This window comes from Bos taurus, chromosome 17 (genome assembly GCF_002263795.3).
Source record: "Bos taurus isolate L1 Dominette 01449 registration number 42190680 breed Hereford chromosome 17, ARS-UCD2.0, whole genome shotgun sequence".
Taxonomy (NCBI): domain Eukaryota; kingdom Metazoa; phylum Chordata; class Mammalia; order Artiodactyla; family Bovidae; genus Bos; species Bos taurus.
In genome coordinates, this window is record NC_037344.1 from 23,681,360 (window position 1) to 23,697,228 (window position 15,869).

At 34.2% G+C, this 15,869-nt stretch overlaps 1 long non-coding RNA gene across 2 annotated transcripts in view; it reads right to left on the minus strand.

The window, feature by feature from the left end:
- The window catches only part of LOC132342587 (uncharacterized), a 256,069-nt gene that overhangs the window by 67,862 nt on the left and 172,338 nt on the right, over positions 1-15,869 (minus strand). The gene's annotated exons all lie outside the window — the stretch shown is intronic.

Genomic DNA, 15,869 nt, shown 5'->3' on the forward strand with positions numbered 1-15,869 from the left:
AGTAATGTCTCTGCTTTTGAATATACTATATAGATTGGTCATAACTTTCCTTCCAAGGAGTAAGTGTCTTTTAATTTCATGGCTGCAGTCACCATCTGCAGTGATTTTGGAGCCCAGAAAAATAAAGTCTGACACTGTTTCCACTGTTTCCCCATCTATTTCCCATGAAGTGATGGGACTAAATGCCATGATCTTCATTTTCTGAATGTTGAGCTTTAACCCAACTTGTTCACTCTCCTCTTTCACTTTCATCAAGAGGCTTTTTAGTTCCTCTTCACTTTCTGCCATAAGGGTGGTGTCATCTGCATATCTGAGGTTATTGATATTTCTCCCGGCAATCTTGATTTCAGCTTGTGTTTCTTCCAGTCCAGCATTTCTCACGATGTACTCTGCATATAAGTTAAATAAGCAGGGTAACAATATACAGCCTTGACGTACTCCTTTTCCTATTTGGAACCAGTCTGTTGTTCCATGTCCAGTTCTAACTGTTGCTCCCTGACATGCATACAGATTTCTCAAGAGGCAGATCAAGTGGTCTGGTATTCCCATCTCTTTCAGAATTTTTCACAGTTTCTTGTGATCCACACAGTCAAAGGCTTTGGCATAGTCAATAAAGCAGAAACAGATGTTTTTCTGGAACTCTCTTGCTTTATCCATGATCCAGTGGATGTTGGCAATTTGATCTCTGGTTCCTCTGCCTTTTCTAAAACCAGCTTGAACATCTGGAAGTTCATGGTTCACATATTGCTGAAGCCTGGTTTGGAGAATTTTGAGCATTACTTTACTAGCGTGTGAGATGAGTGCAATTGTGTGGTAGTTTGAGCATTCTTTGGCATTGCCTTTCTTTGGGATTGGAATGAAAACTGACCTTTTCCAGTCCTGTGGCCACTGCTGAGTTTTCCAAATTTGCTGGCATATTGAGTGCAGCACTTTCACAGCATCATCTTTCAAGATTTGGAATAGCTCAACTGGAATTCTATCACCTCCACTAGCTTTGTTCATAGTGATGCTTTCTAAGGCCCACTTGATTTCATATTCCAGGATGTCTGTCTCTAGGTGAGTTATCACACCATCGTGATTATCTGGGTCATGAAGATCTTTTTCGTACAGTTCTTCTGTGTATTCTTGCCATGTCTTCTTAATAAGTAGCTGTAACAAATACCAGCTACTTAAGAAAACATTGCCTTATCTTCCAATTAATGTAAATGTTTGCTTTTTTTTATTTCTACAAATTAATCTGTAAATATCTTCATCCAATTTGAAACTTATCAAAGGCTGTTATAATAACATCTACAAGAATCTTTAAAAGTCAGAGAAACACAATTTATGGCTGTACAATAAACAAACAGTTAAGATGGAGTCTGAAGGTGGCTGTTACACAGTTTGTAAAACTGTCAAAATTACATGACAGAGAGAAGAAAAAATCCTTCTGCCCAAGCTGTCATCTGTGGACCATTATACCAGGTATAAGTATTTAGACACTTTTCAATGAGTGAACATGGGATCATATCCCAAAGCCTAGTGTTGTTCGAGAATTCAAGCAGCATTACCTGATATACTAAGTACTTCGGTTTGGCTAATGAGCGAAATCTCAGGAAGAAAATTTGGTCTGTCAACTCCTTGATTTTGAGTAGTGTGACCTAAGCTCATATTTGCCAAAGTCTCTGCAATGCCAGGAGGCAGTTTGGGGGGACTTGCTGTCATAGATACAATTATAATTAATTTGATTTAGCTTCATTAAGTCTTCTACGTCTTTGCCACATTTACCTATGTTAGAACAAACTAGTTCAGATATTTTGTCTTCAGGTGGGTAAATGTATACATATATGCAGAATTATATTTATGAATGATATATACATGTGTATATATATATTATATATATATATTTCTTCAAGTATTTTCAGCTTTAATCTTTGCTAAAGTTATAAGCTTATAAACTAAGATAATTTTACAGAAAGAAAAGAATAAAATTGTTCTGTATAATTTGGTTCATTTTAGAGATTTGATATTTAATTTCCAGTTTGCCAGAAGTCCTTAGCTACTTAACAGAAAATAAATAAATGATGTCTTACTCAGACCTGTTGAGTACTACCTGTAGGCATTATAAACGCTGTTTATATTCTTATCATATCAGTAATGCTAATATTCTACTACTGTTCTTGGATATCAGATATAATACTTATATATATAATGGAAACAATAAAAACATATATACTATAATATTAATATACATAGGAATCATATGTGTCTATGATTCCTACTTCATAGAAACCTTAAAACACATAATATAATTTAGTATTAAAAAAATTTAATCTTTACCCTCAAATAAATAGAGATTTACCTATTTAAATCTTTCAAGGCCTGCTAATTGATGAAGTTCTACTGCTTTTCTATTATTAAAACAAATACCAGTATAAATACAAATATACATTAATTTTTAAAATTAAACGCTTGGTACGGAAACTGCATTATTCTATCATCCTCTTATTTTTCTTTTCTTGTAAGAACTCCCACCCTCTGCTTGTAAGTCCTAGTTGTGCATATGACTTCCCAACTAAATATCATATTTCCCAGTCTCTCTTGCAGTTACATCTGTCCATATGATTAAATTCTTGTTAGTGAAATGCGGCGGCTTCCCTTGTGGCTCAGCTGGTGAAATGTGACTTTGCAGTTCTTATTTAGGCATTAGGTCATAAAATGTGATTCGAAGTTACATAAGTAACATTCAGGTCATTTGCCCCAGACCCTTACTCTCTTTTCTCCTTCCTGGGGCCTGCAATAAGTATGTGGTAATGACAAAAGTCTTAACTCTGTAGACAAAAGCAGCACTGTGAAGCAAGGTAAGACCACAAGATTGAAAGTCTGAAGCCCTTAATGAGCTTTTGAAGCTATAGCTTCTTCTGTTCTGAATGGTCATGTGAGAAGCAGAAAAAGTTCTGACCTATTTAAAAATGTACGTTTTAAGATTCTTTACTAAAACAGCTTAAGCTGCATTCTAAATAACACATTTGGTTTCAAGGGGAATATGGAGATAGTAGGTTACCTCAAATAATTTTTGAAGTTCTCTAGGAAATCTGAAGAAACAAATAAGGCAGAATGCTTCATGGTGATAGTTTTACTACATTTCATATTTCACATAATGTCTGCTGCTGCTGCTAAGTCGCTTCAGTCGTTTCCAACTCTGTGCGACCTCATAGACAGCAGGCCACCAGGCTCCCCTGTCCCTGGGATTCTCCAGGCAAGAATACTAGAGTGGGTTGCCATTTCCTTCTCCAAAAAGTGAAAGTGAAAAGTCAAAGTGAAGTCGCTCAGTCGTGTCTGACTCTTAGCGACCTCATGGACTGGCTCCTCTGTCCATGGGATTTTCCAGGCAAGAGTATTGGAGTGGGGTGCCATTGCCTTCTCCACATAATGTCTGCTACTGCTGCTGCTGCTGCTAAGTCGCTTCAGTCGTGTCCGACTCTGTGCAACCCCAAAGACGGCAGCCCACCAGGTTCCCCCGTCCCTGGGATTCTCCAGGCAAGAACACTGGAGTGGGTTGCCATTTCCTTTTCCAATGCATGAAAGTGAAAAGTGAAAGTGAAGTCACTCAGTCGTGTCTGACTCTTAGTGACCCCATGGACTGTAGCCTGCCAGGCTCCTCCATCCATGGGATTTTCCAGGCAAGAGTACTGGAGTGGGATGTCATTGACTTCTCCGCCACATAATGTCTAAGACGCTTTATATATCTAAAGAACCATATCTGAAAAGTCTATATTCATCATATTGCTTTTATTTATATCTTTTGCAAAGTTCATTCTTCTTTAAGGTGAAGAGAATGTAAGTTTTTTATAAGCTTGGTATAATTGTAACTTTTTTCCTAAATTAAAAATAATTTATATTATAGTACTAACATATTTCTAGTATCTAAAAGCCATTTATATTTAAAAAAAATATATATATATATATAAGAAGTGGAGAAGGAAATGGCTACCCACTCCAGTATTCTTGCCTGGAGAATCCCATGGACAGAGGAGCCTGGCGGGCTGGCTGAAGTCCACTGGTTCACAAAGAGTCAGATAAGACTGAGTGACTAAGTCATCATCATAGATAAGAAGTAAATTGATGATTGAAGTGGAATAATAAAAATGCTCAATTAATACAAGGAAAGGCAGAAAAAGTGGAAAAATGAAACCCCAGCAACTAAAACTATACTTAATGGTGAGAAAAAAGATATTTTTCCTGAAAGATGAAGGAGAAAGCAAAAATATCCTTTTCACCACTACTATTTTAATACTGGAAATCTTAGCTAATAAAATAAGATAAGAAAAGGAAATAAAAGTAACAGGTGAGAAAGAAGAAACTAAACAGACTTCACTGGCATATAGAAGATGGTCTCACTAGAAAATTCCATAAATAGTCAAAAAGGAAATTCTAAAGCTAATAAGAGATCACAGCAAGGTTATAGGATACAGGTTAATATATTTTGAAATAAAAAACAAAGTACCATTTATGTCAGAACCAAACTAAAGGAAATACTCAGGTATAAATCTAACAAAGTATGTAAAATGATAACCATAAAACTCTAATAAAATCAAAGATTATCTAAATGAATTAAGAGATATCCCATGGTAATGGATACTATTTTGTATCAGTTTTTTCCTAACTGACCTGTAGATTTGATGGAATCCCAAGGAATAGCTCAGTGGATGTCAACAAAATGACATAAAATTTATTTTGTAATTGAAGTATAGTTGATTTACAATGTTGCATAATTTTAGGTTACAATAAAGTGACTTCAGCTTTATATATGTTCAATTATACATAATTTTAAATATATACATATATTTGTAACATGTTCTTTTTCAGATCATTTTCTGTTATAAATTATTACAAGATATTGAATACAGTTTCCTGTGCTATATAGTAAATTCTTGTTGTTTATCTGTGGTCATTTGATTATAATGTTTTTACAGAAAATAAAAAGAGCCAGAATTGGTAACAAAATGCTAAAGAATAAAATGTCAACATACTGACACTACTCCAATTCAAGACTTACTATAAAACTACAAAATCAGAATGACATGGAATTAATCAAAGAATAAACAAATAAGCAAACATTGTCTGATATTAATAAAAGAATAAACAAAAAATAATGGAATAGAATAGAAATACAGACACAGAGTATTTAATACATTCAAATTACATTTGACAAAGAGCAAAAGTAATTCAATAAACAGAATATAACTTTTCAGTAAATGATACTGGAACAACTAAAAACCAAATTCATTAAAAAAAGAAAGAATCTAGACACAGATCTTATATCTTTTGCAAAAAGATCTCCCTATCTTTATCTCCCTAGGGACCTCAGACGTAAATGTATATCTACATAAATGTATATCTCCTATATCTTTTGCAAAAAGATCTCCCTATCTTTATCTCCCTAGGGACCTCGGATGTAAATGTATACAAAAGTATAAAACTTTTGAAAGGTAAGTTAGAAATGTATCTAGGTGACTTTGGATTTCACAATGACTCATTTGATAAAAGATCCAAAGCACTATCCATGAAAGAAATAACTGATGTGTTAGACTTCTCTAAAATTAAAATTTTCTACTCCATTAAAAAACTGTTAAGAGAATAAAAGTTAAGCAACAGAGAAAGGAAAATCTTTTGAAAAACACATATTTGTTAAAGGAATGGTATCCAAAAGATATGAAGAACTCTAAGACTCAATATATGGACCTAAACAACCTTGTTAAAACATGGGCACAAGATCTGAACACCTCACCAAAGAAGACCTACAGATGGTGAGTATGCATATAGAACAGTGTTCAATATCACATCATTATGCTATTGTAAATTAAAACAAGCAGATATCACTACATACTGATTTGAGTGACAAAATCCAAAATACTGAAAACATCAAATGCAGGCAAGGATATAGAACAAGAACTTTCATTCATTGTTGGCGGCAATGCAAAATGGAACAACAATTTTGGAAGACAGTTTGATAGTTTCTTCTAAGGGTAACCATAGACTGACTATATGTTTCATCAACAGAGATACTAGACATTAACTCACTTTAGTTAAATATATATAATTTTTTTTTATTAATCACTAAGTCATGCCCCACTCTTTGCAACACCATGGACTGCAGCTTGCCAGGATCCTGTCCTCCACAATCTCTCAGAGTTTGTTCAAATTCATATCCATTGAGTCAGTGATGCTAATCAAAACATCTCATCCTCTGCCTCCTCCTTCTCATTTTGCCTTCAATCTTTCCCAGCATCAGCATCTTTTTCAATGAGTTGGTTCTTTGCATCGAGTGCCAAAATATTGGAGCTTCAGTTACAGCAACAGTACTTCCAATGAATATTCGGGGTTGATTTCCTTTATGATGGACAGTTTTGATCTCCTTGCTGTCCAAGTGACTCTCAAGAGTCTTCTCCAGCACCAGCACCACAACTGGGAAGCATCAATTCTTCCACACTCAACTTTCTTTATGGTCAAACTCTCACATCCGAACATGACAACTGGAAAAACCATAGCATTGACTGTATGGACATTTGTTGGCAGAGTGAGGTCTTTGTTATTTATTTATTTATTTTTAATATGCTGTCTAGGCTTGTCATAGTTTTCCTTGCAAGGACATCCCTGGTGGCTCAGAGGGTAAAGCGTCTGCCTCCAATGCAGGAGACCTGGGTTCGATCCCTGGGTCCGATCCCTGGGTCGGGAAGATACACTGGAGAAGGAAATGGCAATCCACTCCAGTACTATTCCCTGGAAAATCCCATGGACAGAGGAGCCTGGTAGGCTGCAGTCCATGGGGTCACAGAGTCAGACCTGGGTCGGGAAGATACCCTGGAGAAGGAAATGGCAATCCACTCCAGTACTATTCCCTGGAAAATCCCATGGACAGAGGAGCCTGGTAGGCTGCAGTCCATGGGGTCACAGAGTCAGACCTGACTGAGTGACTTTCCTTTACTTTTCCTTTCCTTTCCTTGCAAAGAGCAGGCATCTTTAATTTCATGGCTGCAGTCACCATCTGCAGTGATTTTGAAGCCCATGTGAAGAAAATCTGTCCCTGTTTCCACTTTTACCCCTCTTGTTTGATATGAAGTGATATCCCTGGATGAATAATCTTGGTTTTCTGAATATTGAGTTTCAAGTCAGCATTTCCACTCTCCTCTTTCACACTTATCAAGAGGCTCTTTAGTTCCTCTTCACTTTCTACCACTAGAGTGGTATCGTCTGCATATCTGAGGTTGTTGATATTTCTCCCAGCAATCTTGATTCCAGCTTGTGATTTATCCACCCCAGCATTTTGCATGATGTACCCTGTATGGAAGTTGAATAAGCAGGATGACAATGTGCTGCCTTGTTGGACCTCTTTCTCAATTTTGAACTAGCCAGTTGTTCCATGTCTAGATCTAATTGTTGTTTCTTGACTTGCATACAGGTTTTTTAGGAGACAGGTAAGGTGATCTGGTATTCCCATCTCTTTAAGAATTTTCTACAATTTGCTGTGATTCACACAGTCAAAAACTTTAGTCAATGAAGCAGAAGTAGATGTTTTTCTGGAATTCCCTTGCTTTCTTCTTGATCCAACAAATTTGATGTCTGATTCCTCTTCTTCGAAACCCAGCTTGTACACCTGGAAGTTCTTGGTTCACATAGTGCTGAAGCCTAGCTTGTTGAATTTTGAACATAACCTTGCTATCATGTGAGATGAGCACAATTATATGGTAACTTGAACGTTCTTTGCCATTGCTCTTCTTTGAGATTGCAAAGAGAACTGACCTTTTCCAGTCCTGTGGCCCATGTGGAGTTTTCCAAATTTGCTGACTATTGATTGCAGCACTTTAACAGCATCATTCAGCTGGAATTCCATCACCTCCACTAAAAATTGCTTGTAGTAATGCTTCCTAAGGCTTACTTGACTTCACACTTCAGGAAGTCTGGCTCTAGGTGAGTGACCACACTATTGTGTTTATCTAGGGGTATTAAGACCTTTTTTGTATAGTTCTTCTGTGCGTTCTTGATGCCTCTTTTTACTCTCTTCTGCTTCTGTTAGGTTCTTACCACTCCTGTCCCTTATCATGCTCATCCTTGCATGAAATGCTCCCTTGATATGTCCAATTTTCTTGAAATGATCTCTAGTCTTTCTCATTCTATTAATTTTTTTCTATTTCTCTGTATTGTTCATTTAAGTAGGCTTTATTTTCTCTCCTTGCTATTCTCTGGAACTCTACATTCAATTGGTTTTATATTTCCCTAACTCCTTTGCCTTTCACTTCTCTTCTTTTCTCATCTGTGTGTAAAACCTCCTCAGACAACCACTTTGCCTTTTCACATTTTTCTTTGGGATGGTTTTGGTTACTCCCTCTTGTCAAATGTTAAGAACTTCTGTCCATAATTCTTCCAGCACTCTGTCTACCAGATCCAATCCCTTGAATCTGTTTGTCACCTCCACTGCATAATCATAAGGGATTTGATTTAGGTCATACCTGAAAGGCCTAGTGTTTTTCCTTATTTTCTTCAATTTAAGCCTGACTTTTGCAATAAGGAACTCATAATCTGAACCACACAATCAGCTTCAGGTCATGTTTTAAAACATTTCTCCATAAAAAAACCTGAACACAAATGTTTATAGAAGCTTTAGTCATAATTTCCAATAAGTGGAAGCAAGCAAGATGTTTTCAAAAGGTGAATGAAGAAACAAACTACGGTACATTGTCAATAGAGTGTTTTTCAGCAATATAAAAAATACAGCTAACAAGCTATGTAAAGACATGGAAGAACCTAAGTGCTTATTGCTAACTTAAAGTAGCCAGTCTGAAAATGTTTTGTATTGTATGATAACAACAATATGCCATTCTGGAAAGGCAGAACTACAGAATTCGTAAAAAGGTCAGTTGTTTCCAAGGATTTAAGGGGAGAGAGGGGGGGTGAACAGGTGACACAGAGGATTTTAGGGTGGTGAAACTTTTCCATATGATATCTTAATGGTGGAAACAATGATTCATTTGAAAAGCCCATATAACTCTACAACACAAAGAGTAAACCCTAAGGAAAACTATGTGCTTAAGTTAATAATAATATATCAACGTTGGTTTACTGTTTTTAACAAATGTTCCACACTAACGCAAGACAGTAATAATTCAGAGAAATCTGTGTAGTTGTTGCAGAGAGAGTATCTGGGAACCCACTAATATCTGTGCAATTTTTCTGTAAAAATATTAATTTTCTAAAAAGCAAAGTCAATCAAAATACAAGCTACCTGATTTGTGAAATATTAAAAATGTTTTTTCCTCCAGGTATTTGATAATTTTAGTGTTTATATGTACCTTTAAACAATGATAAAATATTAATATGTCTTTACTTCAAAAATTGAGTAACTTTACTTCCATCCACATATTGTGTGCTAAAATATTTCTGTGTTTAATTAATTTTCCTCTCCTGTCATAGTAATTAAAGAAAATATTAGGCAGAGAAACAGTCATTTCTGAGGCTTTAAAAAATATATATAAGGAGGCACACTTAAGTGAGCTAAAACAAGGGATTTGCTTAAAAATGAAATAACTACAGGATGAGAGCTTGAGGCAAAATATATAAGTCAAATGAAAATTGAAATGTTGGATGTTATACCTTGTCTTTAACGCAAGGGAATCTGCAGGAAAAATATTGGTGAATTTTGAGAATATTAGGTGCTTATAATTTTTATAATAAGGCATTCAAATATAAAAGCTCTTTCTGAGATGTCCTTATTCCTTCCCATGGATAATGACTCTCTCTGCACAATTATTGCCATCATCCCTTGCCTCCCCTTAGACCATGTTCTGTTGTTATCTCTCTTTCTTTACTATTTTCAGAGTCACACTTCATATTCCCTTTATTTTTTCTTGCCTAAAATATTCTAGGGTCTGCTGTATTCTAAGTCCTTATTATATATCAGGGGTTGATGGATGAAACTTTATCTCATTTTTTTGTTTTTTTAATTATTGCTTCCAATGCAGCTAGTTTGACGAAGTGAAAGGGGAGAAGAGAGTCCAAAATAGTCAGGTTGAATCACATATACAAACGGAATGCCAAGAACCTCTGCCTGCAAGAGACATTAAAAACTCATTTCTAGTGAGTGCAGGCTTGAGAAATAAAAAATTAGGCCACATTGGTTGCCAGTGAAATCGACTCAAAGGATTTGAGCTGAAAACCCTGCATAGGGTTTGTGTAGTTGCCTTTTTAACCCTTCCTTAGCACTGAACTTTACACTTAGATGAAGATTTAGATTTCTAACTTCTACATGGACATTTCTATATAGATAAAACCCTATCATCTAAAACCTGAATCTGTCCTACTCTCCATGAACCTTCACGTCTTCCCTTTCTTATCTCTAAAGTCAAATATCATTCCTTCATCATTTTTGCTAGAAAGCCAAGATTTATTTATGATTTTTTTCATTTTCCTGCTGTTATGTATAAATTATATATTAGAGCAATAAATCTATTTTATTCTCTACTCAAAATGTTCTTTATAAAATTATTGGCAAGGAGATTCAGGGGCAATGACTCCTACTCATTAAAAATTATCATGTTTTCTTTAATATTTAGTGGCAAGTTTTATTTGGGCAGGAACTATGCAGATTTTGCTTGCTATTGAATGCTTAGAACCAAATACAAAGCCTGGCATAGAGTTGGTATGTAACTCTTTCTGGAATGAATTATAAGCTAATTAATTGTCAATCAAGACCAAGAAAAATTCTCTATCCCCAACCAAAATCTGTACAATTAATCTGGATGTCAAATATAGGAATCCCATTTTAAAAATTCATAACATTACATAATTATTATTATTACCAATGTCTGGAAATGATGTAGAAATTTCCTACTGAGGAAAAAAATAAATTTTTCTGAGGATAGGGATCTGTTATAAATGGTCTTTAGCACAAAGTTTAAATAACATTAAGATATTGAAATACAGATCTAAGGTCTACTTTGGGAAGGGGAATAGGCAGGAATACTTATCTGTCCTGCATAGAATGATGATGAAGTAGTGGGATAGAGGCTGGCCCACAGGGAGAGGTCAGAAAGAGGCAGTGAATGGAGATTAAGAACATGTCTTTTGGAAGAAAGCCAAACTTTAAGGAGGTATGTCTTATGAGAAAGTTTCCATGATTTGAGATAATCAATTTGAAAATTAGGTTATTAGGCTACATTCTACCCACACAGATTAACCTTGTCTTAGCTATATTTTAGGTAACTGAAGGAACTACCAAGAACTTCAAACCTACATCTCCATTATGTTATACATTTTCTACACCCCATATAATTTAGATGATTAAAAATTAAATAAATTACATATATATATTCAAATATGCACAGATTAAATGAAAAGCATGCCACATTGATTTAGTTACATAGATTTTTAAAAAAACAAAAAAAGAAAAGTTATCTGAAGAAAACAAATTACATAGGTATTAAAAATTAAAATTTATTAAAATCTTATTAAAATTAAAATTCATTAACATTTCTTAAAATTTCAGGCAAAACTAATTGCACTTAAAGATACTCTGAATGAATTGTTCATATTAAATATAGATAATACTATATAATAGATATATGAATGACATAATAAACTAAATTAAACAATTTAATTTCAGTTTTCAGACATACTCTGACTACCTTAATCTAGCTCAAATTACAAAACACCTTACTGTTAGTTTATTATGAACTACACTTACTATAATCATGTAAATTTTTGATTAAGTATTATGAATTTCATGAGTATATTTATTAAAAATTCAGGTGATACCTGGTTAATATTATAATTTCACTGAAACCCCAACAAATTCAGCTTACATTTTAAATACTGCTATTTAAATTTTAAGTATTCTTTTAGAAAACTTCAAAAAGTTTAGAAAGTTTCAAAATACTGTGAAAATTTTGGTATAGAAAATTGTTACTTTTATGAACTAAAGAAAATTAAAGTGTTTTAAAAAGTGTTTTTAAAGTGTCTCCAAAGTGTCTTAAAATCAATTATAGCATTATCCATCTCTCATTACCTGTATATAATGCTAACTTCATAAATGTGTACTGCTAAATACACAGAATAAATGCAAAGAATATTAAGTAAAGTAATAGGAAAAAGTAGAATAAAAACATAGAGAAACTCTAAAACTGAAGGAACTAATTAAAAGTTGTGGGAGACAGAACAAAATGAAACAAAGACAAGAAAGTAAGGGTTATATATAGCTTTACAATTGGCCACTTACCGCCTCTGCAGCATGTGTAATGATTAATTCTGATTGAAGAACAAAGACTACTGGTTTGATGTGCTTAACTAGCTGAATTCCTGAGAGAAAAAAGAACTGACAACTAAAAGGAGACTAATGATTTTAATTTTGAATAATTTGAAGTATTGCTAAATTTTAAAGGGGCAAAAATATTAAAAGTACACATTTCTCCTTTGTTTTCATACTGACTCAAGAAAACAGTGTTTTATTGTATTAGTGCTCTGTAGCTATGATATTTACTGATTTCTCAAACTAATCTTATTACAGTTAGCCTAAATCCATTAATTGGTCTTGAATATAGACATGTATGCTGGCCACTCTAAAAGACTAGCACATTTTCACAAGTATAGACAGAGACCTTTTTTCTTTACATTTTGAAGAATCTGAAATTATAATATAACTTGGAATAAATATTCAATGAAGATTTGTAGCTACTAGGTAGTCAGGTATATTGTAATTTCATTGCATTACCATTATCTGTACATGTGCAAACTTAGCAGTTTTAAATGGTCCAGTCACCAACTTTGTTGAATTATTTTTATTGGAAGCATCAATTCATTGAATTACTTTTATTGAAAGCAGTTTTATTTAAGATAAGTCTTCTTTTAACTTATACTTCTTTTAACTCTTTTAACTTAAAATATATTCAAATATATTTTGGTGAAATTCAATACAGGACACAACATTTCTTGACACATACTAGACAATATAAATAAAGACAATGGGATGGTATGGGGAGGGAGGTGGGAGGGGGGTTCAGGATGGGGGACACGTGTACACCCGTGGCGGATGCATGTTGATGTATGGCAAAACCAATACAATATTGTAAAGTAAAAAATAATAATAATAATAATAAAATTTTTAAAAAATAAACAAATTTATTGGAAGATCTACAAAAAAAAATAATAGACAATTAGATAAACTCTAATTCAAAAGAACTAGAAGAGACAGACAAAGTATTATTTAGGTTTATTTTGTTTGCAAGTGATAGAAATCATTATTAAAATAGAATTACTAGCTATCTCGCAGACTTAAGCTTGGGAAAATAAGGGATACAGCTTGATCCGGTATGTGAACACTTGAGAACATCCATTTCTTTGTCTCATTTCTGCTTTCCTGTGCAACTGATTCTGTTCTCTGTTTTCATGACTGTTTCCTTCATCTCTCAGTCTTCTTTGAGAAAAATATGCACATCTTTTTTTTTTAACCAAGAGAAAGAAGAAGTTTCAAAACATGATTTGCAGCTTAAAATCCTTAGGGATCTCTTTCACCCATCTTAAGTGAAGTGTCCAACCCTAGATCAATCAACCATGACAAAGGCAAGAGGGCTGTGATTAACTTTGTTGAAATAAAGTATCATCCTAAGATTAATCAACTACAGTGACAGTAGACTGACATTCTAAATATGACAATTAGGTAAAACTCACTGTTGGAGGGGCAGTTATGACAAGTGCTAGTAGTAAGTCCTGTAAGTTTAAATACATCCTATATAGACCATGTGCCTTAAAATTATACTGTCGGTCTTAAAAATATTGATCATGACAAATCTTAAGATTATTGTGACTGTTATTATGGGTTATAGAAAGCTACTGACACCAAAACAACCAAAATAAATCCTAAGAGTTTAAAAAGACAGAAAATCTTTCAGATAGTGAAAGAATAGGTGCAAAGTTGTACTGAGGTACTAAGGAAACAATAGGATTTAATTTTGTGGCTTAATAAATATTTACTTCCAGAACAAGAAAGCAGAGATAGGATATAATACAATCTAACTGCAGAAACGACTTCAAGGCTATAAAGAAAAATTCGTGAATATAAAGCTGGGCTACACTAAATGAGAATATAGATTTTGCAAGAAACAGAAATGTAGATTCATGCATAAGAATATTCAGTTAGGAAAACACATGGTCATTCGGTCAGTAACCATGCTTCAGTAAGACCAGACAGGGAACATCTTCCTAGATACTGGAGAAGGAAATGGCAACCCACTCCAGTATTCTTGCCTGGAAAATCCCATGGACAGAACAGCCTGGTAAGCTATAGTCCATGGGGTCGCAAAGAGTTGGACTCGACTGAGTGACTTCATTTCACTTCACTTCACTTCCTAGATGTTAGAGCAGAAACACCACTGACTTAAGGCAAGAACAAATACTGTCATATGTGCTCAACATATAAAATTTTTAAATGTTTATCAAGTGGACCAGAAAGAAGTTATAGTCACTTTTTTTAAAGTTACACAATTTTTTAAAAATAAAAATCAATAAAATTTAAAATAGTTTTGTAGTTCTGTAGTTTTACAAAAATTCATAGAGGATAAAGTCAGTCTTGTGGCTTATAATAGGTACTTTTCATAGTAAATACTGCATAAGTTCTTAATTATATTTTCAATACTTACAGGGAATATAAACATTACAAGGAAAGAGTTAAGAACCAAGTGAAAGTGAAGTGAAGTCGCTCAGTCGAGTCCAACTCTTTGTGACCCCACAGACTGTAGCCTACCAGGCTTCTCCGTCCATGGGATATTCCAGGCAAGAGTACTGGAGTGGGGTGCCACTTCCTTCCTCAGAGGATCTTCCCAACCCAGGGATTGAACCTGGGTCTACAGGGTATATAAACATTATGAGGAAAGAGTTAAGAACCAAGAGGTAAATGTAACTAATCAGAGATCTGAAATATTGTCAGATGGAAGTTCAAAAAACAATAGTGTTTAGACAGCAACTTTACTAATTAAAAATGGAATAAAGATCCCATCAGTATGTCCCGAAATATAATTATCCACCTATTTCTCTTTTAGTCTTCCTATCAGAGTAAATGGTAATGCCAATCATCTAGCTACACAAAGCAACAAACTTGAAGCTATCCTTGATTTCTTTCTTCCATATTCTACTACATTCCATTAATTAATACAAAATCAAACCACTTCTCTTCATCTTCATGGCTACCACTTTGATCCAGGATAACATAATTAATCACCAGCATTAATTCTAGAGCCTCCTTACTGGTTTCTCTCTTTGGTCTTCTCTTCTTTATTATATTCTCAAGTAAGGAATCAACTCCTTCTTTAAAAGAGATGTTAGCTCAGAATATCCTTTGATTTTTATCTCTTTCAGACCAAATTACAAATCCTTAAAATTTCTAAGAAGTAGTTATATAATTTGGACAATTCCTCTCTGATCTCATCTCATATATGTCTCTCTCATTCCTGAAATCCACTTCAGCCTCAATAACCTTGCTGTTCTTCCAACAAGCCAAGCATTTTTCTGCTTCAGAGGATTTATACTTGCTTCTCCATTTTTTTTTTCCTACAAATATTGTCCCTCAGACACCTGCATAGTTTAATTTTTCACTTCAGGTTCTTGCTCAAATATTATTAAAAATTTTCCAAATCACCCTATATAAAATTGCAACCCCAACTGCTCACCTGAACATTCCTTGTTTACTGTACCATTGTATTTTTCTCCATAGCAGTTAAAAACATACAAATGTTTTGGGTTTTGTTGATTGTTGCTTTATTGTCTATGTCTTCCCCATTAGAATAAACTGTGAATTGAGGCTTTTTCCCTTGTTTTTGTTTTAATTCCCACAGTTATAACTGTAG